Source organism: Kogia breviceps, chromosome 5 (genome assembly GCF_026419965.1).
Source record: "Kogia breviceps isolate mKogBre1 chromosome 5, mKogBre1 haplotype 1, whole genome shotgun sequence".
Taxonomy (NCBI): domain Eukaryota; kingdom Metazoa; phylum Chordata; class Mammalia; order Artiodactyla; family Physeteridae; genus Kogia; species Kogia breviceps.
This window is the reverse complement of record NC_081314.1, coordinates 141,572,303-141,582,615: the sequence shown is the minus strand read 5'-3', so window position 1 is coordinate 141,582,615 and position 10,313 is coordinate 141,572,303. Positions and strand designations below refer to the sequence as shown.

General features: G+C 44.0%; 1 non-coding gene across 1 annotated transcript; it reads right to left on the bottom strand.

The window, feature by feature from the left end:
• Positions 1-9,168: 9,168 nt before the first annotated feature.
• TRNAI-UAU (transfer RNA isoleucine (anticodon UAU)) lies at positions 9,169-9,242 on the bottom strand. The gene has a single exon. It is a non-coding gene; the product is annotated as a tRNA-Ile (tRNA).
• Positions 9,243-10,313: the final 1,071 nt, after the last annotated feature.

Below are 10,313 nucleotides of genomic sequence, written 5' to 3'. Positions count from 1 at the left end.
ATTTTATATACAGTAGTGTGTATCTTTTAATCTCAAACTACTAATTTATCCCCACCCCCAGTCAGTTTTGTCTTTTTGCTTTGTTTTGTTTTTCTTTCTGACAAACATATGTAAGACCACAATGGCCACAGCTGGAACAATTTGAACAGCAAAAGAAAGCAGTATTAGGTTATAACCCAAAGTATACAATAAATATTATTGAGTTCATACTGATATCAATAAATATTGAATAAATGGGCAGCATAGGCAAATATTCTCTTTTAAAAATATTTATTTTTTTATTTTTAAATTTTTGGCTGCACTGGGTCTTCGTTGTCGCCCGCAGGCTTTCTCTAGCTGCAGCAAGCGGGGCCTACTCTTCATTGTGGCGCGTGGGCTTCTCATTGCAGTGGCTTCTCTTGTTGCGGAGCACAGGCTCTAGGCACATGAGCTGCAGTAACTTCACTGCAACATAGAAGCCCCCACGTGCAGCAAAGAAGACCCAATGCAGCCAAATACAATAAATAAATAAATAAACTTATTTTAAAAAAACTTTGTGTAAACCTGAGAAAATCATAATTCGAAAAGATACATGCATCCAATGTTCATTGCATCTCTCTTTACAGCAGCCAAGACATGGAAGTAACCTTAATGGCCATTGACAGATGAAAGGAAAAGATGTAGTTACATATATACAGTGGAATATTATTCAGCCATAAAAAAGAATGAAATAATGCCGTTTGCAGCAACATGGATGGACCTAGACATTATCATACTAAGTGAGGTAAACCAGACAGAGAAAGACAAGTATCATATGATATCGCTTATATGCAGAGTCTAAAAAAAAGATACAAATGAACTTATATACAAAACAGAAATAGACCCAAAGACATGGAAAGCAATCTTATGGTTACCAAGGGAGAAAGGGGGAAGGGGAGGGATAAATTATGAGTTTGGGATTAACATACACACACACATATATAAAACAGATAACCAGCAAGGACTTACTATATAGCACAGGGAACTATACTCAGTATTTTGTAATAACCTATAAGGGAAAAGAATCTGAAAAAATATATATATAAAACTGAATCACTTTGCTGTACACCTGAAACTAAAATAACATTGCAAATCAACTATACTTCAATAAAAAAATAAAATAGAAAAGTTTATGTGAATATTCAATCCTCAAGTAGGTGGAGTGTGATTCTATAAACCATAGTTTTTAAATTATGCATGTTTTTAATGAAAATATATGTAATAAAAAATAAATTCATTGGTAATATAGAATAAAGGTTTGGGGTTTTTTAAATTTCTTTTTCTGCAGGTAAAGAAATTAAAATACAGGAAAAGAAATAAAGTGCTGTTGAGGTAGTTGGGAATTCAAAGGACTTTGTGCCACCAAGTATGTTATAACAATTTCTTTTTTTTTTAAACAAATGTATTATTTTGGCTGCGTCGGGTCTTCGTTGCTGCACGCAGGCTTTCTCTGGTTGCGGCGAGCGGACTTCTCATTGCGGTGGTTTCTCTTGTTGCAGAGCACGGGCTCTAGGTGCACAGGCTTCAGTAGTTGTCGCACGTGGGCTCAGTAGTTGTCACGTGACTCGCAGGCTCTAGAGCACAGGCTCAGTGGTTGTGGTGCACGGGCTTAGTTGCTCTGCGGTATGTGGGATCTTCCCGGACCAGGGCTCGAACCCGTGTCCCCTGCATTGACAGGCGGAGTCTTAACCACAGCACCACCAGGGAAGCCCCCTATAACAATCTCTTAAACTTTTTTGGATCCAAGGAAGATTTTTATGATAGACGAAGTATTTCGTGAAGGGTATAGAAATCTTAAACTTAATTAGGACCATGGTTTAGAAACTGGGAAAATTTGTATAACTTGAAGTATGTAAATTCCTGCCCGAGAGGTGGTGTGGGAAAATAAAATTCAGGTTTTGTTTCTTTTTTTTTTTGCAGTACGCGGGCCTTTAACTGTTGTGGCCTCTCCCGTTGGGGAGCACAGGTTCCGAACACGCAGGCTCAGCGACCATGGCTCACGGGCCCCGGACCGAGACTCGAACCCACGTCGTCTGCGTTGGCAAGCGGACTTCCAACCGTTGCACCACCAGGGAAGCCAGGAGCTCTGTTTTTTGCTCTGCTCTCTTTAATTAAAAATTCTTTTTCATATGCTGCCTTTCAGCTGTTGCTTAAAAACAAAGAGTAAAGAGGTTAACCCTCAGGGTTTCCGGCTTGCCTAGGAGAAGGATACCAAAAGTCAAAACATCTAAGAGGGCAGAATATTTTTACATAAACAGTGCTGAAGACAGGCGGGGAAATGACCATTTCCTTTCCTTCTGTTTAGGCAGAACCGATTTCCTGTTATCCACTCCACAAAGCACCCTGTACCTCTGAAAGCTGATTTAGAAGTTACAAGATGTAGTTATTGCTGTGGATGTTGTTGTTTTCTAAACGATTTTTCGGAGACTAAAATACACGTATTTGTTCCATGGGAATAAGTAATATATTTGGTATTTTGAGGGGGGGGTTAAATTAATTAATTAATTTTTATTTTTTTGAAATTGCGGCAAGATACAAATAACTAAAGTTTACCATTTTAACCATTTTAAAGTATACAGTTCAGTGGCGTCAAGCACATTCACATTTTGTGCAGTATCGCTATCGTCTGTCTCCAGAACCTTATCATCATCCCAAACAAACTCTACCTATTAAATAATAACTCCATTTCCCCCTCCCTCATCCCTGGTAACTTCTATTCTACTTTCTGTTCTCTGAGTTGATTATTCTAGGTACCTCATATAAGTGGAATCATGCAATATTTGTCCTTTTGTGACTGCCTTATTTCACTTAGCATAAAATCCTGTTAAAAACAAGATAACAGACCCCAAATGGAGTCAGTCATGCTAAGCCCCGTGTTGCCAAATCAAGACTTTTTGAGGGGCGGGGGTGTTATTTTTATTTTTTTTAAAAATTTTCATTGGAGTATAGTTGATTTACAACGTTGTGTTAGTTTCTGCTGTGCAGCAAAGTGAGTTGATTTTACATAAACGTATCTCCACTCTTTCTTAGAGTCTTTTCCCATGTAGGTTATTACAGAGTGTTGAGTAGGGTTCCCTGTGCTAAACAGCAGGTCCTTATTAGTTATCTATTTTATGTATAGTAATGTGTTTATGTCAATCCCAATGTATCAACCCCCCCCTTCCCCACCCCAAAATCAAGGCTTAATTACAGTTTGGCCTCCCTCAGAAATGGAATCTTAAACTAGCCAATCTGGAGTCACCTGCTCAGCACTAGTAAGATAATATGCCTGATAGATCCTGCCATCCCCTAAAGGGAAGTAACCTTGCCAAAACTTTTTGCAAGTGACCTTGCAAAAAGTCTGCTTTTTGCCCCATTAACTTCCTTGTTCCTGCTCCCATCTGCCGGTAAAAGTCTTTCATTTGGAAAAAAAAAAAAAAAGTCTTTCAGTTTGTACAGCTCCTCAGAGCTCCTTTTTATCTGCTGGAGTGGATGCTGCCTGATTCATAAATCCTTGAGTAAAACCAATAAGATCTTTAAAATTTACTCAGTTGAATTTTGTTTTTTAACAGTCTTCAAGGTTCATCTATGTTGTAGCAAGTGTCAGAATATCCTTCCTTTTCAAGGCTGGATAATATTCTATTGTATGGATACATCACTTTCGTTTACCCATTCATCTGTCAGTAAATACTTCGGTTGTTTCTGTCTTTTGGCTACTGTGAATAATAGTGCTACGGGGGATTCCCTGGTGGCGCAGTGGTTGAGAGTCCGCCTGCCGATGCAGGGGACGCGGGTTCGTGCCCCGGTCCGGGAGGATCCCACATGCCGCGGAGCGACTGGGCCCGTGGGCCGTGGCCGCTGCGCCTGTGCGTCCGGAGCCCGTGCTCCGCAACGGGAGAGGCCACAGCAGTGAGAGGCCCGTGTACAGCAAAAAAAAATAGTGCTATGAACAGCATTCATGAATCCCTGCTTCAATTCTTTTGGGTATATACTCAGACGTGAGATTGCTAGATGAAATGTACTTGGTTTTGAATTCTTATTTTAAGGCTTGAGTTTGCTCTGGCAAAACAATTTAACATGAGTCTTGTGTTCAAAGTGTGAATGGGGGGAAGCGTTCTGTAACCAAGCTTCCCTTTATAACTGTGGATGTCCCTAGCTCAACCATGTGATAACTGACATTTGGACACTGGAACCATCTCCACATACTACCTGTGTTAAAGCCAGACCATAGCAATGGCTACGAGACCCCGCCCGATCTCTCCTGACACCCTTTACTTCTCAGCTCTCATCTACTGCTCTCTCCTCCATCCTCCCCCCTAAAGCCCCTGGCCTCTGGACTGTGAATGCACAAGGAACATCCCAGAAACACTCACCTTTCGGGTGAACCTGCCTCTCACCTTCTTCAAGTCTTTACTCAAGTGTCCCGTGAGGATGATGCTTTCCCTGGACACTTGTTTAAAGTACCTCTCTCTCTCTCTCTCCCTTTCTCTCTCACACACACATACATCCCTCAGCATTGCCTATCCTCCTTCCTTTCCTGCTTTATTTTTATCCGTAGTACCTACCACATTTAACATACTGTTTTTAAAAAATAATTAATTAACTAATCTTTTTATTTTTGGCTGCATTGGGTCTTCGTTGCTGCACACGGGCTTTCTCTAGTTGCGGCGAGGGGGGCTACTCTTCGTTGTGGTAGCTCCTCTTGTTGCGGAGCACGGGCTCTAGGTGTGCGGGCTTCAGTAGTTGTGGCACTTGGGCTCAGTAGTTGTGGCTTGTGGGCTTAGTTGCTCTGTGGCATGTGGGATCTTCCCAGACCAGGGCTCGAACCCGTGTCCCCTACATTGGCAGGCATATTCTTAACCATTGCAGCACCAGGGAAGTCCCTAGCTTCTTTTTAAAAAAATTCTACAGTGCTTTACAATTTTCAAAAGTTTTATGCACATGATTTCATATAATCCCATAATGACCCTTTTTTCTCCTCTACCCGTATGTTGCCCCTCCCCCATTTCCTCTCCCACTGGTAACCATTAGTTTTTTTCTATATCTGTGAGTCTGCTTCTTTTTTGTTTTATTCACTAGTTTGTTGTATTTTTTTAGATTCCACATATAAATGATATCACACAGTATTTGTCTTTCTCCATCCCACTTATTTCACTTAGTATAATGCCCTCCAAGTCCACCCATGTTGCTGCAATTGGCAAAATTTTGTTCTTTTTTATGGCTGAGTAGTATTCCATTGTATATATATACCACATCTTTTTTATCCATTCATCTGTTGATGGACACAGGTTGCTTCCATACCTTGGCAATTGTAAATTATGCTGCTACAAACATTGGGGTGTATGTGTCCTCTAGAATTAGTGTTTTGGGGTTTTTTTTTTTTTGATATTAACATACTATTTAAAAAATCTATTTATTTTATTTATTTTCTGCCTCTCCCAGTAGGAGTTCAGCTCCATGAAGGCAAGGCTTCTGTCTGTTTTTGTTCACTACTGTATCCTGGTGTCTACAAAGACAGCTGACACGTAGTAGGTGTTGGAGAGTGTGTATCTGTAAGTATGGTTAGCTTCAGAAGAAAATGAGAAGTACATAGCAGTGGCCCAATTTAATTATGTATGTTGACCTAACGCCCAAAAGGAGAGAATATAGAAAGCAATGTTTTATCCACATGTGGCTGATGATAAGTAATATGATCTTACTTCAGGCTGTCCCCAAAGGAAACAGGGTGTTATTCTGCCTAGAGAGGATTGAATAGTGGCCCCAAAAGTTATGTCCAAGTCCTACCCCCCAGAACCTGTGAGTGTGACCTTACTTAGAAAAAGGATCTTTGCAGATGAAATTAGGTTTAGAGCAAACCATAAATCCAAGGACACGTGTCCTTATAAGAGAAAGGCAGAGGCAGGGACTTCCCTGGTGATCCAGTGGTTAAGACCTCGCCTTCCAACTCAGGGGATGCGGGTTCGATCCCTGGTCAGGGAGCTAAGATCCCACATGCCTCGCAGCCACAAAAAAACCCAAAAACATAAATCAGAAGCAATATTGTAACAAATTCACTAAAGACTTTAAAAATGGTCCACATAAAAAAAAAGAGCAAGGCAGAAGGAGATATGAAATAGAGACACAGAGAGAAGATGTGAAGACAGAGGCAGAGGCTGGAATTATGCATCCACGAGGCAAAGAACGCAGAGGATTGCGGCAGGCATCCGAAGCTGGTAGAGAGAGGCATGCAGGGGATTCTTCTTGAGAGCCTCCAGGAGGAAGAAACCGGCAGATGCCTTGATTTCAGACTTCTGCCCTCCAGGACTGTGAGAGGATACATTCCTGTTATTTTAGGCCACCCAGTTTGTGGTAATTTGTTATGGCAGCCCCAGGAAATGAATACATCCTCCATCTATCTTTTTTAAATATATTTTTTTGCCGTGCTGCACAGCTTACTTGCTTGCCAGATCTTAGTTCCCCGAGGACAAGGGATTGAACCTGTGCCTCCTGCAGTGAAAGGGCTGAGCCCTAACCACTGGACCGCCAGGGAATTCCCCAATACATCCTCCGTTGTTGTATCTAAGATTCACTCTTTTCATTGTGTCTATAGGAGGACGAAGAAACGCACAGTTACATATTGCCTGCTCCTTTGCAGTGCTGTGTGGGAAAAAAAAAAAAAGATAGATACAGAAACAGATATAGATACAGATATAGTTATGGTAAGCAATACCAGGGAAGCCAGACGCCAGATCTTGAGCTAGAAGTGACCTGTGGTGTCAATTCCTAGTCCCTCTCCGTTTCAGGAGTGAGATGACAGAAGCTCAGGAAATGGTGTTCCTACTGCCCTAATAGTAGCTAATAGCAATTGTAACTTTAGCTAACAATTACTGAGCATTAATTAGGTGCCTGGCACTGTGGTTTATGGATATTAATTCACTCAGATGTATAAGGGAGAGAGTAGTAGTATCCATATTTTACAGGGGAGGAAACCAAATCACAGAGAAGTTAAATCATTTTTCTTTTTTCAGAAGAACAAAGTTTAATGTTCACATCCGTATCTTTTCATATCTCTATTACCTCTTCTACTGACTTCTTCAATACTTTTGTAACACTTACTATGCGTGGAACACACTCTAGGGCTGGGGTTTCGGCAGCCAACAAGATAGACAAGTTCTGTGCTTACATTAGGAAGTTTATATTCAAATTTGAAAAGAAATTTAGTGAACAATACAATTTTAAATCATTTCTTCAAGGTAACCCAGAAAATCAGGGCTTAGACATGAACCCAGGAGGGCTCTCTCCAGAGACTGGAGTGTTAAAAAAAACATCCAATGAAGTCAATCTGAAGATCTAATTGGCTTTACTAGGCGTTTCACTTATTAGGCAGCAGCATCCTGTCTGGCAGCTAGAAGGACGGGTGCTCCAGGGATTGTACAGAAACGGAAGGTTTTTATAAGAAGGGTGGGGCAGGGGAGCTATTAGCAAAAGAAAAGAAAGGATTCTTTTCAGTCCAGGACATTCGTTTTGGGTAGAGGGAAAGGCAAGGGTTTTTTTTGGTAGCACCCCAAGACTTCTTAGTTCCCGCACCAGAGATCAAACCTGCGTCCCCTGCAGTGGAAGCCTGGAGTCTTAACCCCTGGACCTCCAGGAAGTCCCAAAGCCAGGGTTTCGTCATGCAGATCACTTCTTCTTCCTCTGGGGAACAGAGAGGGCCCAAATGACTTGGTGTTGACCAGAAAATTCCAAACTGGTTGGTTAAGATCAAATTTCTGGGGAAGGTCAGAACTGCAGTTAGGCCAGGTATTAAATCTGGGTTTGGTATCATGGGCTTTCAGCACCAGTGACAGTGACACCATTTTGGTCCAGTGGTTTTCTTTCTAACAGGGGCTTAGCAACATGCCACACAGAAGACGGGGCTCCCGCTGTCACCTGTTAGAACTGATCTCACTTGGCAGTCCAGGGGCCTGTCCACAGGAAGGATATATTGTGTTGGGGAGGTGACTGGATGGTGGCAGCAAGACCCCTAGTTCATCCTCAAAAGCGACCGTCCAGGCTCTGGGTCATGCTGAACTTCTGCTTCTACTCTGATAAGTTGAATTCAGACCCTCCTTGTTTCCTCTGGCCCTCTGGGTTTTTATGGTGTTGAGAGTGAAAACACTTTTTGGGCCTCTCACTGTCGTGGCCTCTCCCGTTGCAGAGCACAGGCTCCAGATGCACAGGCTCAGCGGCCACGGCTCACGGGCCCAGCTGCTCCGCGGCATGTGGGATCCTCCCGGGCCGGAGCACGACCCCATGTCCCCTGCATCGGCAGGCGGATTCTCAACCACTGCGCCATCAGGGAAATCCCGGGTGTAGCCTTTTAAACTGAGGCTTTGCAACCTTCTGAGTGGTCTCCTCTGGTCAGTTCGTGTAGGTGTGTCAGGCTCACGCCTAACACAGACACCAGTCCACTACGTCCCAGCTCAGCAAAAGACTGGGCACATGATCAGGGAGAGGATCTCCCTAAGGACTGGCGCAGCCTGCCCATAGGGGCACATGAAGATGGGGCTCTGTTCTGCAGGACATGACCCTGAGATTATCATACAATTCCACGATATGCGCTGATTCTACCTGAAAGCTTATATTTCCGTTGGCGTGGATGCAGCCTGGAGGATGGAGGAATATGCTTATCCCTGCACCAGTCCTTTCTGATGTCCTTAAAACTGGAGGGAAGCGGGCAGGGCACAACCTTTAAAAGAATGACGTGACCATTGGATACGACATAAACTGGTTAGAACCAACTAGGCCCAAGATGGCGGAAGATTCGACTTCCAATGGACCTTGAGCCTCATTATACGCTCATTGTAATAATACATTAGCAGGTGCTTAAAAGTGGGCGTGGCCCAGTTCCTGGAAATCCCCACCCCTTCTCCGAAATAGTTGGCATAATCCTCCCGCTAATTAGCCTATGAAATTACCCCGCCCATAAAAACTAACCACCCTCTATTTCAGGGCCTCTCGCCTCCTGAGATGGCCCTCACTCTGTGGAGTGTGTCTCGCCCTTGGCCACTTTCACTTTCTGTGACAACCGCGTGCCCTGGGGCCACTCTCGCCTTCTGAGCCGGATTGCATTCTGTCTATGGAATGTGTATCTCTCTAAATAAATCCACTTCTTTTTTATTTTTTTGGCCACTCTGCTTTGCAGGGTCTCAGTTCCCCAACCAGGGATCGAACCCAGGCCCCCTGCAGTGATAAGCGCAGAGTCCTAACCACTGGACCACCAGGGAATTTCCCCACCCCCCCCCCTTTTTTTTTTTTCAAATAGATCCACTTCTTATCTATCACTTTGTCTCTCACTGAATTCTTTCTGCAAGGAGACATAAAGAACCTGAACGTCATTAAGTCCTGAGACCAGGTGTGTGATCTCAATTAAAAGATAGTGGGGAGGGCTTCCCTGGTGGCGCAGTGGTTGAGAATTCGCCTGCCGATGCAAGGGACGCGGGTTCGTGCCCCGGTCCCGGAAGATCCCACATGCCTGGAGGGGCTGGGCCCGTGAGCCATGGCCGCTGAGCCTGCGCGTACGGAGCCTGTGCTCTGCAACGGGAGAGGCCCGCGTACCGCAAAAAACAGTGGGGGGACTTCCCTGGTGGTCCAGTGGTTAAGACGCCATGCTTCCACTGCAGGGGGTATGGGTTAGATCCCTGGTCGGGGAACTAACATCCCGTGTGCTGTGTGATGTGGTCAAAAGAATAAATAAATAAATTAAATAAATAAATAGAATAAATAAAACAAAAGACAGTGGGTTCAAGTCCCAGTCTGGGTTCTGGCCAAGTTCAAGTCCCAACCTGGGGGGCACAGTTTCATCCCCACTGCCAGTCCTGGCCCTGCCCCTGCCCTGGACTTCAGCCCTGGTCCCAGCCCTGGTCCCATGAACTGACTAACTTGGCACCTCTGCTTTACTCTTTCCCTCTTTCCCATGGACACTATTATACTTTGTGGTCAAATATGTATCTGGTCTGCACAGAGCTCCTAAAACCCTTGGAATTTCCTTACTGATGAGAGTGAAAACGTGTCTTAATATTCATAACCAACCCCTTTCAACCACACCCGAGTTCATGTTAATGAAGTGAGTTTTGGAAAGCACCTAAGGATGGGGGCTCGTTGCCGGGTGAACCAATCACGTGGCTGGTGACAGGGTGAGTCTCCTGGGGGAGGGGAGAGAGCCTGGAGGTTGGACCAATCTCCAGAGGCCAGTGATTTATTCAAGCATGATTTAAATATCATGAAGTCTCCGGGATTTCCCTGGTGGCGGCGCAGTGGTTAAGAATCTTCCTGCCAATGCAAGGGACACGGGTTCG